Here is a 9,545-nt window from a genome sequence, read left to right as displayed (position 1 = left end):
GCCACATATGCATCCCCTCAGGCCCCGCTGCTCCCTTGCACCTCCTGTCCGTGTCCCCTGCAGGTCAGCAGGTCAGCCTGGAGGACTGGGACCCAGCCTGCCTCACTGGCAGTGCCTCTCTCCATTCCAAGCTGGGACTGGCACTCGGAATGAGCTTAGATAACGCCTCTTAACAATCATTAACTTGGCTTTTTTTCCTAGGTACCCATGCAGCCTCTCTTTTCCTTTCCTTTGGCTTCCGCCTGTCCTGCAGGGACCACTAAGGGAGCAGTCAAGGTTGGGGAGCATGGGTGGAGGGGGAGGAGGATGACCCTTCAGATCAGCTCCATAGCGCAGATGACAGGGGACAGATGGCAGCTCACTGCGGCTTGCCAGGCCGGACAGCGAGTAAGGACGCCGGGGACAAGTTAGCATGGCCAGTTGCAGCCTGGGTCCCGCACCTGCTCTCAAGGGCGTTGAGCGACCTCTCCTGCTGAGTTGAACCCACCTGCATGTAGGGGCGAGTTGGGGGGCGGCCGGTGCCAAGGGTGTCAGGAGTCAGTCACTGGCCATGAGGCCTGCACAAATCATCTCCCCTGTCTGCATCTGGGATTGCCTGTTTCTCAATCAGCATGAACAGTGCCCATCTCCTCGGTTATGGTCAGGGTGAAGTCACTGTGACACACGAAGCCCTGAGAATAACACCTAACAACTAAAGGGGTGAGTTTGCTGTTATTATCACATGAAGGTGTGAGTTCGCTGATATTACATGAAGGTGTGAATTAGCCGTTATTCCATGAAGAGAAGGAGAAAACGAGTAATATAGAAGTGGTGCAGGCAGCCCCTCTCCCCAGGCATCCGCCCCAGGGCCTCTGCACTTTGCATACAGCTGGCGCCCAGCCCCTTAGAAGTCACCGAGCTGACAGCACAATGGGGCAAAGAAAGGAGCGGCTGAGAATAAAGACTGAGCTGGCGACCGTGGCCCGGGGTTCCTATTGTCCAGGCACATTCTCCTCACGCCTCCTCCCTTCAATTTTTTAATTTTAATTAGCATAACTAAACTGAGCACCCAAGGTCTTTGTCCTCATCGCCAGCCTAACCTGCAGGCTCTTTGGGAACATGGTTGGGAGAAGCGATGGTCCGAATTAGAAACACAGGGTTTTGCACAAAGTGCCAATGCAAGGAGCATGTTCATTTTCATCATTTTCAAATCAAAAGCACTTTCCAGCCTCCTTCTGGGGGAAAGCAATGGGCACGCGTGATCCTTAAACAGGCTCCTCACAGAGGCCGATGCGTATCAGGTGGACCGGGTAGAACTGGGCACCCTCAATCAGCAGCAGCAGGATTGGATTAGCTTTCTGTCCTCCTGCGAGGTCACCCGAAGCCCAGCTGCGAATGCAAATTTGCAATGAGAAAGGGTGCGGTTTCCAATCTCCACCAGTCAGCGGGAGAGCCAGTTACCTAGGTGACAGGCTGTGCTGTTTTTCTGGTTAAATTCACAGGAAGGAGAGGAAGGGGAAAATATTTAAATGAGCCTGAGCCATAAGCTAACCCTCCTCCCTGGTGAAGGCTGACCTCCAGCCATCGCTGAGAATTGCAGAGTACATTTTAACCTGTTCTCTCACTTCCTAATCCTTCTTGCAGTCAATGCCATCGACTGCAAGTTTGATTGTTCCTGGTGGATTTTTCAATTTGTATCAATAGGCAAAAGAAAGCAAAAGGCATCAGGGCAATTTGTGTTTTCACAAGTGAGTTTTATTTGCTTCCTATGTAGCAATTAATGCTAAATTCTCAGGTTACAATATGAAAAAGAAGCTTGTATGAGAGAGTAGTGACTGCTCTTTCTCTGTCCCAGAATTATGAAGAAGTAGCAATACTTGAATAACTGTAAGGTTGTGGTTTAAATGCATCTATGTATCCATTTATGTACCTACACAGACACAGCATGGCTGTATACAATTTTCTTCCTTCGTTCCCTCCCTTCTTCCCTCCCTCCTTCCCTTTTTCTCTTCCTTCCTTCCTCTCTCCTGCTCTTTTTCTTGACAGACACATTTAGACTGAAATGTCCCCTGTCCTTAAACACTTCACAATCTAGTTGGAAGACAGACCAAGAAGTAGTTATATCTCAAATGTCAAGCAGCCTTTTCCAGCCCGCTGAGTCAGGAAAATCACATTAACATTGACAACCCACAGTTTCCATTCTGGTCCCCTCCTCCACCCACAGGACTTCACTCCCAAGTCGCCTCCCCTCCAGTGTGGCTGATCAATGAGGCAGGCTGGACCAATCGAGGGACAAATAAATAAATGAACAAAAATTATATAGGGTCCAATCAGGTATGCCTTGATATAGGTATGAATATGTTCCTGAAAATTGATTTGATTCATTTAGATCATCTATTTTAAAACACAGGATGAGAACTTACTAAAGTAACTTAATAGTGAATCATTTTGTAAAGCACAGAAATTACTTTCATTTTGTAATGATCATGATTAATTTTTTTTGGCATGGATTTTCACATATGGATTTTTCGTTTTCTTTTTGTTAGCGACAGGGGCTTACTGTATCACCCAGACTGAGTGCAATAGTGTGATCACAGCTCACTGTAGCCTTGAACTCCTGGGCTCAAGCCGTCCTCCTGCCTCAGCCTCCCGAGTAGCGGGGACTATAGGCCTGTGTCACTAAGCCTAACTAAATTGTTTTATTTTTTGTAGAGACAGTGTCTCACTATTTTGCCCAGGCTTGGAATTTTCATATACAGGTCTCATAATATTCTAGAGACTCTGTGTACCCACGAAAATTAAACATATTTTAAAACATTCTAGAGACTCATCCAGGAAGCTATGACGAATCCCAGACAGTCAGAAGCCAAGGTCAGGAAATCCCACCTGAATTTGCTACTACAGTTACCCATCAGGAATTTGGTAGGAAAGCTTTTTTTAAAATTTATTTTTTATGTTTTTAAATGAAGTCTTCTCTTTCCAGAAGTGAGTACTGACTGGCACCTGCAGGATGGTTAAGCTCGGTGAGTGAGCAGCTCACAAGCCGCCCATACCAGAGCTGGTAGGAACATAGCCAGTGAGTGTTTTGTAAAAGCCCAACCATGGGATACCTTGCGAGTCCACTTGTCTAATACTCAACAGCTGCAAAACTGGTGTGTGGTGGTAGAAGTCAGGAGGTATCTTTGGAAGAGAGGGAAGAGCTAGTCAAACCAGAACACGATTAACGCTTCAGAAGTGTTAATCAGATTAACGCTAACAGAAGTGCTTGCTGCGTGCAGGATGGGAAATACCAGATTGGATGAACGTGCGAGGAAAGCCTGGCGCAGGTGCTTATCTGAGCTGGGAGGGACGCGCCTGCAAACTTCGGTGGCTGGAGCTGGGAAAGGAGTCTGAGCTGCCTGTCGCTGGGTGACCCTGGGCACGTCCACGGCCACTTTGGAGTTTCCCTCTCTGTGAGGTGGGGCTGGTGAGCTCTTCCCGTGGACTTTTCAGGGTTTGGGCTCCCGGCGAACTGTTGGGAAGCGCAAGGCCAGGCGAGGCTCTCCCAGGAGCACCCACAGCCAGGCACGGGGCTCCAGCCCCAATCCCACAGAGCCGCTTGTCCTTCCTCTGACACTTCAGTGAAGGACTTATGCATGGCTAAAGCAAAGTCTTGAAAGCCAAGGGCCTGCCTGGATTTCTCTGGTCATCTGAGGAGGGTGGAGAGGGTGCTGACATGGGTGGGGGCTGTGCAGGGAGGGGACATGCGGCCCCCTCACAGCCAGAGGAGACCTGGCCCCCCTGCGAGCTTGACCTGGAGCCCGCCTGGCCTCCGGGGAGCAGGCCCTTCTTCGCGGCAGGAAAGGAGGGCGTTGAAACCTCTCAGCCCGCGTGGCTGGGGCGCTCACAGGTGCGTCTCCTCCCCACAATCTCATCTTACAGACGGAGGGACTGAGGCTTCAGAAAATCCAGCGCATTTTCCCAGTTCACAGTCAGGAAGGGCAGGCTTCCAACGCACATGGAAATCTGCTGGGGTCCAGGCGTCTGCCCCGGCTCGGGCGTTCTGCGCGGGGGCTGCGTCTCAGGCCAGCCCATCTCCAGCGGCCACTTCTGTCACGGACGGCCTGCGAGGAAGCCGAGTTTCCATCTGAGCGTGGTCATGGATATCAGCACCGGGAGTCGCCAAGATACATGAGGGAAGAGTAAGTCCTTTTAACTTCATCATCTGCAGGTGCCCAGACGACTGTCTCGTCGGGTTAGGGGGGGTTTCTGGGGAGGTCAGGCTGGTGGCCGCCCCTGGCTGAGTCATCCAGGCTGCTGTGACGGCGCCTCTCTTCCTACCCCCTCTGCCCCCTCTCTGTGGTGCTTCTCTCCTGGCCACTCTGCCCCAGAGCCTTTGTTACAAAGTGGTATATAGGTGATTGAGCCTGTGCATGATGTGTTCAAGCTCCTTCACCGAGAAGCTTTCCAGAAATTCCACAGTGGCGCCATAGAAACCCTTCCCTAGGACAACCAGCTACTCCTATAGTTTAAGAACGGCAAGATGTTGAAACACAATACAAACTACCCTTGCAAATGTCATAAAATCTGTGTGGTTCCTCCCTGCCCCAAATTTCTTCGAGTCCTGTTCTCTTCCCTGTCCCCAACTAGATTCCTTATGAAGACACAGAGACCATCATTTCAGCTCAAAAGACATTCAGTCTTTTTTTTTTTTTTTTTTTTTTTTTTTTTTTTTTAAAGAGAGGGCCTCACACTGTCACCCAGGCCAGAGAGCAATGGCACAATCATGGCTCACTGTAGCCTCAACATTTTGGGCTCAAGTAATCCTCCTGCCTTAGCCTCCCAAGTAGCTGGGATGACAGGTGTGCATCTCCATGCCTGGCTAATTAAGTGCTAATTAGCCAGCTAATTAAGTGCTGCCTGTAATCCCAGCACTTTGGGAGGCCGAGACGGGCGGATCACGAGGTCAGGAGATCGAGACCATCCTGGCTGACACGGTGAAACCCCGTCTCTACTAAAAAATACAAAAAAACTAGCCGGGCGAGGTGGCGGGCGCCTGTAGTCCCAGCTACTTGGGAGGCTGAGGCAGGAGAATGGCGTGAACCCGGGAGGCGGAGCTTGCAGTGAGCCAAGATCACGCCACTGCACTCTAGCCTGGGCGGCAGAGCGAGACTCTGTCTCAAAAAAATAAAATAAAATAAAATAAAATAAATAAAATAAATAAAATAAATAAATTTTTTTTTTAGAGATGGGGTCTCACTATGTTGCCCAGGCTGGTTTCAAATTCCTGGGCTCAAGTGATCCTTCTACCTCAGCCTCTCAAATTACTGGCATTATAGGCATAAGCCACCACACCCAATCTCATTCTTGACTTTGCAATAAACCTACTCTGAGGACAGAGTGATGACAGATTTCTCTGCAGAGAAAATACAGAAAACTTTCTGCTGCCCTTCACCTGGGGTGATCTTCGTCCCCACATGTAACTGAGTCAGGATGGGTGAGAACTGGGAGCTGGTAGGATCCTTCCAGGACAATGAAGGCGCTATCTAAGGGGGTCATTTCATGCAGTGCTAAGGGAGGTTGGCTGCCGGACCAACTCCCAAGGCCAGGCAAGCATACCCTGAGCTTGCTGACTTGGCAGGTTGCTAGTTGCCATGGCAACACAGCAACCTCCAGAGATGGGCAGGATGGGGCCAGAAAGGAGGAAGGCCCAGCAGGTAGCTAAGCTATTGCATGGGGGTGCGGTGGGCTCAGGGGTTCCGGAAGGAGCTCCAAGTATATGTAGGACCTTACAGTTTATTTTTTTATGGTGAAGGAAAAATACCATAAATGGTGATGATGAAGAAAGTTGTGTGATAATGGAGAAAGGAAAAGGTCACCATAAACACTAGAAAAGAACCAAATGAAGGCAAGGGACAGTGAGAAAACAATACCTTGGTGGAGTTTAAAATCTTGCCGAGGAGGAAAGGTAAAGGAGGAAAGCAAGCAGCAACCTGGATCTTTGGAGCCGAAAAGAAAAGAAATGAAAGCATCTACAAAGGCCCCTGTGCCTGCAGCCTGGGGCAGTGCGTGACCAGGGAGGCCCAGGGAGTGACCTTGGTGATGACAAAGCCAGACTTGTGTCAGAAATGGAACAGCGGCAGCCGCCCTCCGCAGCCAGAAGCACACAGCAGTTTTATATTCAGTGCTGATGGTGGCTGGAGACTTTGCTCTGCCTTGAATTTAAAGCATTTCTTCCTATGAAATCAGACCTTTCCTATAATGGGAAAATGGATTTAAGTGGCAGTTTCAAGTAGTAGTCACAGGTGATGCCAGGCACAAAATGCAAAAAAGCGTCAGGCTGGTTCCTAGCAGGCAGACTTTACTGCTGGATTAGGCCAGTCGGCAGGTGCTCCTGGCTCTCAGGAAATCTGCTCCTACGTGCCTGCTGTCACCCACCTCGTCAGAGATGAGACCTTCAGAGGGCCAGTGGGTGTAAGTCATCGCCTTGCCCTGGGCCCTCACTGTGAAGTGATTAAGAGGATGTGTGGACAGCCTGCCAGGAGTGTGAACACACATTATGACTTGAGTCAGAGGAGCCACCACCAAGACAGTCCCTAGCCTTCCTGACGATCTCACAGGGACTACCTGAAAAGCCCTAACTTCTGAGTGACCACAGCCAGGGTTAACTTTCTCTGTAAATTCATCTGAGCAGAAAGTGAGCAGAACCAATGTTATTATTTCCAAATCAGTGAAAACAAGGCCAAGGTTCTGTGTAGCGCCTGTTTGCGCTCATTTGGTATCACATCATTAGCCATATATGAATCATTCTTTTTTTTTTTTTTTCTTTTGAGACAGACTCTGTTGTCCAGGCTGGAGTGCAGTGTCACGATCGCAGCTCACTGCATCCTCTGCCACCAGGGTCCAAGTGATCCTCCTGCCTCAGCCTCCAGAGTAGCTGGGATTACAGGCACATGCCACCATGTCTGGCTAATTTTTTTGTATTTGTAGTAAAGATGGTGTTTCACTATGTTGGCCAAGCTAGCTTCTGATCCAAGTGATCTGCCCACATTGGCCTCCCAAAGAATCATTGTTGTTATGCCAGTCAGTCATTTAGACCACAATCTGAAGGACACTCTATTGGAAGACGCTGCAAACAGTTGTCCGGTAAAACACAAAGTCACATATTCATTGGATTGAGTTTAACTTGAGCCTTGGTTCTTGGAATTGATCCTAGCAATGGTGTCGGCATCTGCTACTCTCTTCCAATGACTGTCCAGGGAAGCCCAGCTGCCAAGGAAGGAGGCTGGGCATGCCACAGCTTCCTGCAGCAACACGGGTGACTCCCACAAACATCACGCTGGGCAAAAGAAGCCGGCCCAGAAGGGCGCCCCATGTGTGGTTCATTTCTGTCAAGTTCACAACCCAGCAGCCGAATCCAGGGGGTCAGGAAGGCGTGCGGGGGCACTTCTGAGGTTCTGATCTCTTTCTTGTCCTGGGCGTAAGGAGACTCATCGTGAGGAAAATCTATCGGTTGAACAACTCATGATTTGCATTCTTTTCTTTATGTATATTATACTGCAACAACAGCTACCAATACAAAACAGATCCAAACACAAAACCCCCCGGGGAACTTGCCCCCGAGACGCCCTGGTTCCCCCAGCCCAGAGGATCCTGGGCCCCCGGGAGCCACAGCTGGCTCTCCCTGATGGTTCCCCGCTAAGAGGCCAGGAGAGAACTGTCTTTTTCTCAACTCTATTTCTTACCACCTACCCCTGCTCACCCCACAAAGGCCTGTCTAAGCACACCCTCTGCCTAATCTCCATTGCCCAGGAAAGAAACCGGAGCAAAGTTAGTATCTTTCCTGACTTCCTAAACCTAATTATTACTTGCCTATCATTAGATAGCAGGAGAAATCATGCTCTCCTTTAGCTGGTGTTAGTTAGATCCCAACTCTATGGTATCCTCGCCCAGTGCTACCTCCATACAGAACTCATCAGTGCATCTACTTGATTGTCCCTCTTTGTCCTTTGCAGAGACTTTTTGATACTCCCAGTCTCTTTGCTGCTGACACTGCACTTGAGAGTGCTGAGTCCTCCTCCTTCCCTCCTCCCTCCTCTTCTCCCTTCTTACCTCTTCTCCCCCCTTCTCCCCATTCTCCCTCCATCTCTTCCCCTCTTCTCCTCCCTTCTACCATCTCCCCCTTCTCCCTTCCTCCTTCTCCTTCTCCTTCCTTCTCCTCCTCCTCCTTCCTTTTCTCCCTTCTTCTCTTTCTCTTCCCCCCTTCTCCCCCATTCTCCCTCCTTCTCCCCCCTGCTCCCCCTTCTCCCTCCTCTTCCTCCTTCTCCCTCCTTCTCTCCTCCTCTCCTCCTTCTCCCTTCTCTTCTCCTCTCCTCTTCCCTCCTTCCTCCTCTGCTCTTCCTCTCTCCTCTCCAGCTCTTCCTCCTCCTCTCCTCCTCCTCTCCTCTTCCTCCTCTCCTCTCTCCTCTCCTTCACCTCCTTCCTCCCTCTTCTCTTCCTCTCCTTCCTCCTCCTCCTCCTCCTCATTCTTCCTCCTCTCGTCTTCCTCCTCTCCTCCTCCTCTCTCCTCTCCTCTTCCTCCTCCTCCTCCTCCTCCTTCCTCCTCCTCTCTCCTCCTCTTACTCTTCCTCTCCTCCTCCTGCTCTTCCTCTTCTTCTCTTCCTCTCTTCCTCCTCTTGCTCTACTCCTCTCGTCTTCCTCCTCCTCCTCCTCTTCTCCTCCTCTTCCTCCTCTCTTCCTCCTCTTCTTCTCACCTCCTCCTCCTCTCTTCTCCGTCCTCGTCTCCTCCTCCTCTCTTCTTCCTCCTCTCTCTTCCTCTCTCTCCTCCTTCTTCTCCTTCCCTCCTCTCTCCTCCTCCTTCTTCCTCCTCTTCTCTCTCTTCCTCCTCCCTCCTCTTCCTCTTCCTCTTCGATCTCTCCTCTCTTCTCCTCTCTTCTCCGTCTTCTCTCCTCTTTCAGTCCTCTGTCCTCCTCCTCTTCCTCCTCTACCTCTCTCCTCTCCTCCTCTCTCCATCCTCTTCTTCCTCTTCCTCTCTCTTCTCTCCTCTCTCTCCTCTTCTTTCATCTCGTCTCCTACCTCTATCGCCTCTCTCTTCTCTCCGCCTCTTCTCCTCTCTCTCTCTTCTCTTCTCTCTTCGTCCTCTCCTCTCTCTTCTTCTCTTCTCTTCCTCTATCACTCTTCCTCTTCTCTCTTTCTCCTCTCCTCACTTCTCCTCCTCCTTCTTTCTTCTTCTTCCTTCTTCTTTCTTCTCCTTCTTTCCTTTTTCCTCTTCTTTCTCGTTCTTCCTTCTTCTTCCTTCTTCTCTTCCTCTTCTTCCTCTTCCTCTTCTTCTTCTTCCTCTTCCTCTTCCTCTTCTTCCTTCCTCTTCCTCTTCTTCTATTCTTCTTTCTTCTTTCTTCTTCTTCTGACGGAGTCTCACTCTGTTGCCCAGGCTGGAGTGCAGTGATGTGCAATCTCAGCTCACTGCTTGCAGTTCCACCTCCTGGTTCAAGCAATTTCTCCTGCTCAGCCTCCCAAGTAGCTGGGACTACAGGTGCCTTGCACCCACACTCAGTCTAATTTTTATGTTTTTCATAGAGACAGGGTTA

General features: G+C 50.1%; 1 long non-coding RNA gene across 1 annotated transcript in view; it reads left to right on the top strand.

The window, feature by feature from the left end:
* Positions 1-3,147: 3,147 nt before the first annotated feature.
* LOC139360067 (uncharacterized) overlaps positions 3,148-9,545 on the top strand; it is a 32,103-nt gene continuing 25,705 nt past the window's right edge. Inside the window, exons 1-2 of the long non-coding RNA XR_011617121.1 lie at positions 3,148-3,436; positions 3,901-4,160. This is a non-coding gene — a long non-coding RNA (uncharacterized lncRNA). The remainder of the gene's footprint in view (positions 3,437-3,900; positions 4,161-9,545) is intronic.

This window comes from Macaca nemestrina, chromosome 19 (genome assembly GCF_043159975.1).
Source record: "Macaca nemestrina isolate mMacNem1 chromosome 19, mMacNem.hap1, whole genome shotgun sequence".
NCBI classification, from domain to species: domain Eukaryota; kingdom Metazoa; phylum Chordata; class Mammalia; order Primates; family Cercopithecidae; genus Macaca; species Macaca nemestrina.
Note: the sequence above shows the minus strand (reverse complement) of the source record. Positions and strands in the feature narration are given on the sequence as shown.